The sequence below is a fragment of the Geotrypetes seraphini genome, chromosome 6 (assembly GCF_902459505.1).
Source record: "Geotrypetes seraphini chromosome 6, aGeoSer1.1, whole genome shotgun sequence".
Lineage (NCBI taxonomy): Eukaryota > Metazoa > Chordata > Amphibia > Gymnophiona > Dermophiidae > Geotrypetes > Geotrypetes seraphini.
The window spans coordinates 27,944,894-27,957,815 of record NC_047089.1 but is presented as its reverse complement, the minus strand read 5'-3'; positions in this window follow the sequence as shown (position 1 = coordinate 27,957,815).

Here is a 12,922-nt window from a genome sequence, read left to right as displayed (position 1 = left end):
CAAAGTCCTGCTTTTTTTTTTTTTTTTTTTGGAACTACAAGCCCACAAAAGACAGTGGGGAAAACCAGACCTGGCTTAGGCTTGTTAGGGGGAAGGTTTATCAAATACAGGCTTAATGAATCAATTAGTTCTCAAAATGACTCACAGCTCAAATGCATAATGGCTTTTGAATGATCTTGCACAGAGGTTTATGAGTTTCAAAGAAAACACTTCCTGTAAAAGGAAGCTTAATAAAATATTTTTTCTAACTTAAGAGATATGTGCACGTACCATGTGCAACAGTCCTTATTCGCTAGCTCTTTTCTCCTGCTCTCTGTCTATGCTAAACACAGCTCGGTTAGAGCTCTTTTTACAAAGCCGCGGTAGCAATTCCCCCGCGGCAAATGCACCCAAGCCCGTTCAATTCCTAAGGGTTTTGGTGCCTTTGCCATAAGAGAATCGCTACCGTGGATTTGTAAAAGGGTCCCTTAATTAAGCTATTCTGCTTTAAGATTGCCTTTAGATCAAACAACCGATCGATCCATGTGACTTGCCAAATGTTTTTAACTCCAGTCTTAGACCTCTCTTTTTTTTTTATAACTTCAAAACAGATGGTATTTATTTTTTGTAAAATTGGGATATAATTAGTCTGATTTCAATAAAGATAAATTCTTTCACTCTGAATATTGGGTTATAAAATGTGGAAGTAGATTGCTCAAAATATCAGTTTGCAATGTTTTGGGCTCTTTCTTTTTTTTACGGTCAAATTATTTTGTGTTAAAATAGTTCTGTCTTTTTAAAAAATAAAAAGCGTACACCTGTTACTATGGTTATGCCGGAAACAGGAGGAGCAACGGGTGCCATGGCACCCCCAAAAATACGCAGTCGCAACGCTGCCCCTCGACGCTGTCGGTCCTGCCCACCTCTGACGTCACTTCTGCGGTTTACATACAGTATACTCGTGTACAGGTACTTATTTTGTACCTGGGGCAATGAAGAATTAAGTGACTAGTCCAGGGTCACAAGGAGCAGCACTGGGCTTGATCCCCACAACCTCAGGATGCTGAAGCAAGAGCTCCACCATCAGGCCACTCCTCACCGCCTAAGCTCTGGATTTTGTTACTAAAGAATGTGGCAACAACAGTTAGTGTATTTAGGTTTAAAAAAATGTTTGTCAAAGTTCTTGGAGGAAAAATCCATAACCTCTTATCAAGACAGACATGGGGAAAGCCACTAGGTTCGGGAAGGGGTAAAACGTGGACCTGACGGACCTTGCGGATCTAAAACTCCACATCCTTAAAAATCTGAGGTCCGTGCCACTTGCAGTTAGTCTCAGGCTCTGATAGACCTCGATGACAATTTAGCACTGATGGATTCGTCTCAGCATAGGGAGGGAAAAGTATTAGGATCCGTCAGCGCTAAAATGTCACCGAGATCTGTCAGAGCCAGATTCATTCCCTTAATGAACTTTTGCAGAAAATCTCTCCTGCAAAAGATACCAGTGGCGGGGACCCGGCCCAACTGTCTGGGCTCTATAAACATTAAATTATTGCCAGCAAAGTAGCCGCGGCACTTTTAGTCTCTGGCTCCGACAGACCTCGATGACATTTTAGCGCTGACGAATCCTAATACTTTTCCCTCCCTATGCTGAGACGGATCCGTCAGCGCTAAATTGTCATCGAGGTCTGTCAGAGCCAGAGACTAACTACAAGTGGCACGGACCTCAGATTTTTAAGGACGTGCGGTTTTAGATCCGCCAGGTCCGTCAGGTCCATGAGGTCCACGTTTTACCCCTTCCCTAGCCGCGGCACTTTTAGTCTCTGGCTCTGACAGACCTCGATGACATTTTAACGCTGACGGATCCTAATACTTTTCCCTCCCTATGCTGAGACGGATCCGTCAGCGCTAAATTGTCATCGAGGTCTGTCAGAGCCAGAGACTAACTACAAGTGGCACGGACCTCAGATTTTTAAGGACGTGCGGTTTTAGATCCGCCAGGTCCGTCAGGTCCATGAGGTCCACGTTTTACCCCTTCCCACTACGTTCTTATCCCTGGGTATTGGTAGCATGGAATCTTGCTACTCTGAGATTCTGCCAGGAACTTGTTGGAAGCAGGATGCCGGGGCAGCTAGACCAGGGGTGCCCACACTTTTTGGGCTTGCGAGCTACTTTTTAAATGACCAAGTCAAAATGATCTACCAACAATAAAATTTAAAAAAAACACAACGCACACTGTACGCATAGAAAATGTTAATCATCATTCCTATTCCAGGGTTTTCAAAGAGGTCAAAGCAGATGACTCTATGCACTATCACCTCAGTAACAACCATACAAAAATAGACAAATATACCCCCCTCCCTTTTTACTAAACCACGTTAGCAGTTTTTAGTGCAGGGAGCTGCGCTGAATGCCCAGCGCTGCTCTCGACACTCCTAGGCTCCCTGCGCTAAAAACCTCTATTGCGGTTTAGTAAAAGGGGACCTTAGTGTAAAATATAGACAGCAGATATAAATTCAGACACATTTTGATCACTAAATTTAAAATAAAATCATTTTCCCTACCTTGTCTGGTGATTTCATGAGTCTCTGGTTGCACTTTCTTCTTCTGACTGTGCATACAATCTTTCTTCCCTTCTTTTAGCCTGTATGCTTCCTCTCCTCCAGACCTCATTCCTTCCCCCAACTTTTCCTTCCTCTTCCCTGCCCTTTCTTTCTCTCTGCCTCCCTTTCATTTTTTTCTGTTTCTCTTCTTTCCTTCTGTATCCCTGCCTGCCCTTTTTCTTTCTTTCTCCCTGCCCTCCCCCAAGCCACTGCCACTGCCATTACCATCGGGGACCAGGACCCAAACGCCACCAATAACAGACCCCAAGCTCTCCCTGCTTCGGCCAACCAGCATTCCTCTTCCTCTGCCGTAGGGAAGAGGAAGGCTGATCAGCCCAAGATCGTGATCAACCTATTGGGGGAAATGCTGCCGGGTCCTGCCTTCGCGGAAACAGAAAGTAGGCAGGACCCGGCAGGAAGAAGAACAAATGCTTCACTAACCTGTCTCCCGCATTAGCCCGTAGCGAACGCTTGCTTCAGGGCTCTCAACATGTGCGCGCCGGCTTCCCTTCTCCCCTCCCCCCCCGGACATAACTTCCGGTTTCGGAGGGAAGAGAAGAGAAGCCGGCACGCACACGTTAGAGCCCGGAGCATAAGTTCGCTACGGGCTGAAATCTCCAAGCCGGTTTTTTGTTCAGCAGCGGCAGATGACAGCTGGGCGGATCGCCCAGCTAAAAGGCCCTAGGGAGAAAGAACACTGGAGAGGAAGGCTGATCGGCCCGTAGATCAGGACGGCAACACGAGTCTATCACAGAGCCCGGGATAGGCTCCGCGATCGACTCGCGTTGCCTTCCTGAGCTACTGGTCGATCGCGATCGACGCGTTGGGCACCCCTGAGCTAGACCATCAGTTTGACCCAGTATGGCTATTCTTATGTTGTTATAAACCAGTGGTTTCAAACTCAAACCCTTTGCAGGGCCACATTTTGGATTTGTAGGTACTTGGAGGGCCTCAGAAATAAATAGTTAATGTCTTATTAAAGAAATGACAATTTTGCATGAGGTAAAACTCTTTATAGTTTATAAATCTTTCCTTTTGGCTATGTTTTCATAATAATATTGTCATTTATAGCTAAAGAGACATATGAGCAAGAAACTGTTTTATTTTACTTTTGTGATTATGATAAACATACTGAGGGCCTCAAAATGGTACCTGGCGGGCCGCATGTGGCCCCCGGGCCGCGTGTTTGAGACCACTGTTATAAACAGTAGCTGTGACAACAGTTTTAAAAAAACAAAACAAAACTGTATACTGTAAGTTACTTCTAAAATTATAAATGAAAAATAAATACAAGAGAAAGGAATTCCAATAAGAAATTGGACAGCTGATGTTTTTGCTGCTTTAAAATATGAATGTGCACCCTTTTGGGTGTCAAACAGTAAGGATTATAGTTGGAAGAAAAAATGACATTCTCTTGTAAACACTTGCTTAGATCTAATGCCGATGGAGATATGCTTGTGATTTATACCATCTGTGATGGTTAAGAGTGGGTCTGTAGGATGACAGCAGAGAGGAATACTTGGATTTGCCTCTTCAGGATCCACTTTCTTATAGATTATTCTGAATGCTTCTGTTTCTTTTTCTTAGCTCAGGATCTAAATTGGACCTCAGGGCAGCCATATTTAGCAACAACTTACTGGGAAGAGAAGACCAGCAGCATGTTCATGTCGTAAATGAAGGACAGAGATCTGTTCTTACAGGAGAAGTTTCACAAGGGGTTGAATTCTCAGAGATGGGGAGATGCACAAACACCAGTAATCTCAGACAAATACATTTTCAAATTGCCCATGCAGGTCAAAAGTTTGATCAAAATTATTTCATACCTAAATGAGAGAGAATTTCTCCCCATTGTGTATATACACTTAGGGGCCCATAAGCATAAAACATAGACGCCCAAAAAGCATCCTAAATCAGCACTTGGACGTCCTTATCACCAGGACGTCCAAGTGCCGATAATCAAAACCATCTTTCTATACGTCTAGCAAGGTGTTCCAGCCTTTGTACGTTCAGAGCACGAGATGGGCGTAGTGGAGGCATTTTATGGGCAAGCTTTGGGCAGTGTTATGGACGGGTTAGACATGGATGTCTTGCAGCCATAATCAAACATTTTCAAGACAACCTGGATGGAACGTATACATTTGAGATTAGACCTGTTTTAGAATGGTCTAAGTGCCACAAAGATGCCCAAACTGACCAGATAACCACTGCATGAATCAAAGTAAGACACCCCTACATTTCCCCACTGCTCATGGACCCCCTCACACCCACAAAGATCAGAACATCAGCACCTAGTATAGGAAACCCTAGTAGAGCTGCACAAAGGTGTTTTAAGTAGCCTGGTGGGTGGGCTAGTGAACCATAGAGTGGAGTAGCAAATCCCATAAGCCACAATAACCATTACATTCATGATGGAAAATGTGAGCCCCCCAAAAAAACTACTATCATATAGGTGCCACTTGCAGCCATAAGGGCTATTGGGGTTGTAGACAGGTGGGTATAGTGGGTTTTGGGAGGCTCACCATAAGGGAGTTCTGGTGAGATGTTTATCTGGCATCCTTTATGTGAAGTTCACAGCAGTGCCCTGTAAGGTGCCTCACTGCTCTATTGCCATATCTGGGAGGCCAGTCCTTTACAGGACAGGCCCTTCCCATGTCCAAATGGTCTTGTTCTGGCCTTCTGGGACTTGGACAAAATTTTATTTGAAAATGTGATGTAAAGATAGATGTCCTGACTGTCTGGGCAACCCAATGACCTGGACGTCCAGATAGAGGATTTTAAAAAAATTTCTAGATGTATGGTGGTTTGCCTTTCAAAAATAGGAATTTTCTTACTGCCAACTTTGGACGTCTAGCACCATACATCCAAATTGGACTTAGATGTTTTGAAAATGCGCCCCCCCGCCCCCCCGATGTATGGCAGATTTTACAACGTTAATCATGATATTGAAGTTTGCATTAACACCCTTCCAGTTATTAAAATTGTCTTTGGGTCTAATCTAATCTAATCTTCATTTTATATACCGAATCTACTCCCTAAGGAGCTCGACTCGGTTTACAGTTCGTTAAAAAATGAAACATAACAAGTAAAAACTGTGGGATCAAACCAGAAATTGGTTAGATTAGATGGATGGAAAAAGTTAGAAAAACGTATGTTGAATTGCTTAAAATTACCATAGGACAACTAAAATCAAATTAACTATTGTGAAAACAAACAGGTTTTTAAACTTTTTTGAAATTGAAATAATTGATCTACCAGTCTTAGAGAATCTGGAAGTCCATTCCAAATTCTCACCAATTTAAAAGTAAAGGATTTACTAAGCTTCCCAGTGCATTTAATACCTTTCAGAGAAGGAAATGCTAATTTGTGAATTGTTGTAATTCTTGAATAGCAGGCCAATAGTTGAGTGGAAGTGTTGTGCATGGGCATGTAGAAGACTTCAGTTTGATTCTTGGACCCAGCAAGGACTGGGGATGCTGCAGAGCAGGAGAGGGACTTTCTGGCCAGTCCAGGTTTTTGACCTTACATCCCCATAACAGTTGTAGTCTTTGATTCTATGCATTCAAATCAATGCTATAGATTCTACAGTGCATCAGGCTAGAGTTTCCTGAAATCCAGGACTGGCTTAAAATCTCCCGCTTGGAAGCAGGATACTTGGCAGCTCTGATACAAAGCAGGGATTCTCTACCCAGTCAGGTTTTCAGGATGCCAACAATGAAAATGAATAAGAAATTTGCTTACAATGGAGGCACTGCATGCAAATTTACCTCATGTATATTCATTGTGGATATCCTGAAAATCTGACTGGCTAGGTGTTTGTAGGACAGGGTTGAGAATCCCCTTTAGTAAAGGAAATCTCAATAGTTGCTCAGTGGCAATGCTTACTAGCCAAGGCCAGTCACTGCAACGTCTCAGTTAGTACAGGGGTTAGGAAATAGGAGAAAACTTCCTCAGTATATCATAACCTCATAGAAGATAGTTTTGATCGAGCTGGAAGCCCAAAAAAGGAAGAAAAAACTACTAGCTATTTTGGTTTTTTTTTTTAAATTTCAAAGAGGTTTTTATTGAAAATACCAAAATATAACATTAAAGCAGGATATAGAAACAAGAACAAATGTCAATAAGCTTAGGACAAACCATGGACAAGCAAACAGACAGATTTATCATAGAAAATCTTTGAAATAGAACCACAATAAAACAAAACACATACTCCCATTTTTAAAGATATCATCCCAGTTTTTAGGTGAATTATTTTTTCTTGCCTCTGGACGTCAAGGATATATTTTAAAAACTCATTTTATTTTGGAATATCAACAGTAGCAAATTCCATAAATGAGAAACCTGAGTGACACACTTAAGAGATTGTTTGCAGTTGTATCAAAGTGGGCAAGATTGAAATTAATGCATTTACAGGATTTGAAGAGCATTTCAGTCAACTGTTTGAAGGATACAATGGAGGACTTCAGGGGCCACAGGTGGCCTTGGGGCTACATATAGGAGATTGTTGGCCCAGTAGAAGTACATCCTTCAACCGGTTTACTTTTCTCAATTTTAGGCATCAGATGCCAAATTTTAGGCACATAGTTGACCTGCATCTAGGAATTTTTTCTAGCCTGCACATATTTTTATGAATGCATCTCAATCTCACCTTAAAAGCCTAGACTATTCCTGCAAAAATTCTCCTGAGAGTCTCAAATATAGCCTGTGCTTAACTATGAATGGGGTACCCCTTCATAGCAGTTTCTGTGCCAGATTTGGCTACAGCTGACTCTCCATTGAGAACTACCTTGGAATCAATATTTAATTTACGACTTGACCTGGCACTGAATACTGCCAGCAGGCTGCTTGTACATGTATGTACTGTTTTCACTGGCAGCCAGCCTTTATACTGCTTTCATTTCTTGTTTTCTTTGATACTAGGACAGACTAGAGGTCTATCAGGCCCAGTATCTTGTTTACAACAGCAGCCAAGCCAGGTCACAAGTACCTGACAAGACCCCAAAAGAGTAAAACAGATTTTATGAAGTGTATCCTATACATAAGCAGTGGATTTTCTCAACTTCATCTTTAATAATGACTTATGGGTTTTTCTTTTAGGGAATTATCTGAATCTTTTTTAGACATCTATTTGCATACAATGTAGGTAGTACATACAAATAGATCAAGCATGCGCATTGGAGAAATCTTGAAAATATGACTGGGTTGTGGCCCTTGAGGACCGAGATTGCCTACCCCTGGTATAGATCATCTGTCAGGGACATTTGAATATAGATGTGCAGGGCATGTGCTGTCACATTAAGCTCAAAAAGAGAGGGAAAATAGCTGTCATAACAGTAATGGCCCCTGCCAACTAATGAGCTGAACTGAGGGTGTACTTGCAGTAGATACCTTTCTGTTACTCACACTGGTATAAGCTGCCTGAGCATACTGTCTCAGTGAAAAGGTGGCAAGTCTATAAAAAATGAAAATCTATATATATAAAATCAGATGTATGTATGTATGTGCCGCGATCACGCAAAAACGGCTTGACCGATTTGAACGAAACTTGGTGTGCAGATCCCTCACTACCCGGGATGATATGTTCTGGGGGGTCTCGCGGCCCACCTGCACACGTGGGCGGAGCTACAAACAGATAATCGGATTTCACCCATTCATGTCAATGGAAAAAATGTAAAGAGCTGCCAACGCAAAAACGGCTTGCCCGATTTGAACGAAACTTGGTATGCAGATCCCTCACTACCTGGGGTGATATGTTCTGGGGGTATCGCGGCCAACCTGCACACCTGGGCGGAGCTACAAACAGAAAATCAGATTTCACCCATTCATGTCAATGGAAAAAATGTAAAAACTGCCTCCGCAAAACCGGCTTGCCCGATTTGAACGAAACTTGGTATGCGGATCCCTCACTACCCGGGATGATATGTTCTGGGGGTCTCGCGGCCCAACTGCACACGTGGGCGGAGCTACAAACATAACTTCAGATTTCACCCATTCAAGTCAATGGGAAAAATGTAAAAAGCTGTGGGACCGATTTGAACTAAACTTGGTATGCTGATCCCTCACTACCTGGGGTGATATGTTCTGGGGGTCTCGCCGCCCACCTGCACACATGGGCGGAGCTACAAACAGAAAATCAGATTTCACCCATTCATGTCAATGGAAAAAATGTAAAAAACTGCCATTCTCACAGTAATTCCAACTACCTGGGGTGATATGTTCTGGGGGTCTCGCGGCCCACCTGCACACGTGGGCGGAGCTACAAACAGAACATCAGATTTCACCCATTCATGTCAATGGAAAAAATGTAAAAAGCTGCCATTCTCACTGTGACCAATTTGGACGAAACTTGGTATGCAGATCCCTCACTACCTGGGGTGATATGTTCTGGGGGTCTCGCGGCCCACCTGCACACGTGGGCGGAGCTACAAACAGAAAATCAGATTTCACCCATTCATGTCAATGGAAAAAATGTAAAAAGCTGCCATTCTCACAGTAATTCACAAACGGCTTGACCGATTTGAACGAAACTTGGTATACAGATCCCTCACTACCTGGGGTGATATGTTCTGGGGGTCTCGCGGCCCTCCTGCACACGTGGGCGGAGCTACAAACAGAAAATCGGATTTCACCCATTCATGTCAATGGAAAAAATGTAAAATGCTGTGGGACCGATTTGAACGAAAATTGGTATGCAGATCCCTCACTACCGGGGGTGATATGTTCTGGGGGTCTTGCGGCCCACATGCACACGTGGGCGGAGCTACAAACAGAAAATCAGATTTCACCCATTCAAGTCAATGGAAAAAATGTAAAAAGCTGTGGGACTGATTTGAACGAAAATTGGTATGCAGATCCCTCACTACCGGGAGTGATATGTTCTGGGGGTCTCGCGACCCACCTGCACACGTGGGCGGAGCTACAAACAGAAAATCAGATTTCACCCATTCAAGTCAATGGAAAAAATGTAAGAAGCTGTGGGACCGATTTGAACGAAATTTGGTATGCAGATCCCTCACTACCTGGGGTGATATGTTCTGGGGGTCCCGCGGCCCACCTGCACACGTGGGCGGAGCTACAAACAGAAAATCAGATTTCACCCATTCAAGTCATTGGAAAAAATGTACAAAGCTGTGTGACCGATTTGAACGAAACTTGGTATGCAGATCCCTCACTACCTGGGGTGATATGTTCTGGGGGTCTCGCGGCCCACCTGCACACGTGGGCGGAGCTACAAACAGAAAATCAGATTTCACCCATTCAAGTCAATGGAAAAAATGTAAGAAGCTGTGGGACCGATTTGAACGAAACTTGGTATGCAGATCCCTCACTACCTGGGGTGATATGTTCTGGGGGTCTCGCGGCCCACCTGCACACGTGGGAAGGGTGGGTTCACCCAAGAATGTATATGTTCTTGCTCCTGGAGGTGAAACTAAAAATGTTGTTTATAATCAATTTTTGTGTTAGTTGAATTGTATTCATTTTGTCAAATATTTCACATTATACTTTGAATATTTTACTTTTTATAAAGCTGTAACAAAATTATTTCATTCACCACTATAAAGTATCTTTATTTAAATCCATTTACAGTGTTATTGCTATAATTAAATACCCGTGCAACGCCGGGGCATCAGCTAGTATATATATAAAACTAGTAGTGCAAAACACTCCTGTAATGCCAGAGCTATTTCCACAACGAGTCACACTTGAAATAACATGACAAAGTTTGGTCTTTTTCATGTTAAAATTTTAGGTTCTAAAAGAAGAAAACCAAAACGCAGAAAGGTGCAGGAATTTATTCAATCAAAGTCATAAAACATCAGTAAAATGATAATATCCAAAAAAATGGTTTTCTTGTCAGGCGTACTAGACCTAACACGGTCCATGTTTCGAAAAACATTTCTTCCTCAGGGGTCCAAGATGTTCAGTACGTAGGGTGACAGGAACTAATTGGATTAATCGTACAAAATCTCCAATAAAACAGGCGAAAAGCTCTCCTGTCTGAAGCACTGCACTAAGAAGTGCTAGCACTTGGTGTTTCTTAGTGCAGCGCTTCAGACAGGAGAGCTTTTCACCTGTTTTATTGGAGATTTTGTACGATTAATCCAATTGGTTCCTGACATCCTACGTACTGAACATCCTGGACCCCTGAGGAAGAAATGTTTTTTGAAACACGGACCGTGTTGGGTTTCGTACGTATGACAAGAACCTTTTTTTTTGGGATATTATCATTTTATTGATGTTTTTGTATATGGTTTTATGACTTTGATTGAATAAATTCCTGCACCTTGTACATTTTCTGCAGCTTGGTTTTGGTTTTCTGCTTTGCATCTTTACTGCAGTTCCTGTTAGTTTCTTTTTTGCTTTGCCTTACACAATTTTAGGTTCTTCCATTTTAGTCACATTTGTTTCAAACACCTGCTGTAGCAATCAAATGCTATAGATAAGCCATATTACAGAGTTATTCAAGTAATATATTACTAAGTTACATCTTAAAGTTTAGAGGGGGCATAATCAAAACATACATTTAAGTCCAATTGGGACGTATAACGCTAGAGGCCCAGTTAGCAGTGGGAAAATGGCTATTCTCGAAAAATATGTCTAAATTTTTTTTTCTTTATACCACATTCTCAACCAAAATTTCATCCAAGTCCCAAATGCCCAGAACCAGACCATTTGGATGTGGGAGGGACCAGCATTGTGACAGACTGGCCACCTAGACATGGCAACAGAGCAGTGGGGCACCTTACAAGCTACTGCTGTGAACTTCACATAAGGGGTGCCACATAAACATCTCACCAGAACTCCCTTATAGGTTATGGTGAGCTTCCCCCCCCACAAGCCCCACCAACCCACTATACCCACCTGTCTACAATCCCAGTAGCCTTTACAGCTGCAGGTGCCACCTATGTGGCAGTACCTTAGGGTTATGGGGTTTTGGTGGGCACACATGTTCCACCATAAATGTAGTGGTTAATGGGCCTGGGTCCTCTTCTCTATGGTTCACTAACCCATCCGTAGGCTATTTAAGAGACCTGTGTGCAGCTCTACTAGGCTTTCCTATGCTAAGTGCTGATGTTCTGGAGACAGGTATGTACATTTTTATTCCGATCATTTTGGGGGTGTGAGGGGGGGGGTCAGTGAACACTGGGGGAGAATGTGTGGGTCTTTACTTTGTCTCTGAGGTGGTTATCCGGTCACTTTAGATACCTTTTGGGCACTTATACCTGTTTTTATATCATCTAAATCACAACGTATAAGTTCCGTCCAGGAAGTCTCATAAAATCTTATATGTTATGTCTGACTATCCAAGTTAGATTGTAAGATCTATCGAGCAGGGACCATCTATAAATGTCAAAATGTACAGTGCTGCTTATGCCTTTCAGCGCTATATGTGATAAGTAGTAGTATAGAGTAGATGTTTAAAAAAAAAAAAAAATCTCTCTCTATATATATTCTAGACATATTTTTCAAAAATGGGCATTTTCCCACTGCCAACTTTGGGCATCTAGCACCATACATCCAAATCGGACTTTATACGCACGTTCTGATTATGCCCCTCCACGTCTTTACACTACAGTGCAGGGTATGCTTCTCTTGGTAAGACAAGAACAGACTGACCTTTTAATATTTAAACTAAGAGCCCTCATCACACCACCTTATATACTGCCCCTTTTATAAAACCGTAGCGCAGTTTTTAGCGCCGGCTGGGGTGGTAACAGCTCTGAAGTTCACAGAATTCCTATGAGCATTGGAGCTGTTACTGCTGTGGCTGGTGCTAAAAACCAAGCTACGCTTATGTAAAATGGGGGGGGGGGGGTGAAATAATGTTTCCACTTTTTTTGACATTTAATTAATGTATTTTCTTTACTCCTAATTTTTGTTTTAATTTTGTGATTTTTATTTAGGGCTCCTTTTACAAAGCCGCACTAGCGGTTTTATCGCACGCATCGGATTAGCGTGCGCTAGCCGGAAATCTATCGCCTGCTCAAAAGGAGACAGTAGCAGCTAGCGCGTTCGGCAAGTTAGCGCATGCTATTCCGTGCGTTAAGGCCCTAGCGTGGCTTTGTAAAAGAAGCCCTTAGTGTTCCATTGCATTGTATCATGATTTTTATTGTAAACTGCTTTAAAAAATTTTTCTGTACTAAGTGGCATATAAAGTTATTAAATCAACTTAAATTGATAAATAACCCTTTCAGTTTGGCTTTGCATGTAGTGTTGCAGTATGTTGATCTCTGCATAATTAAAAAAAACCAACAATATTAAACCATTTCAAATTTTAGCCCCACCTCAACAAAATCCCCCCTCCCTCCCTCAATAGAACCTGCAACCACAAAGCACAAAAAAAA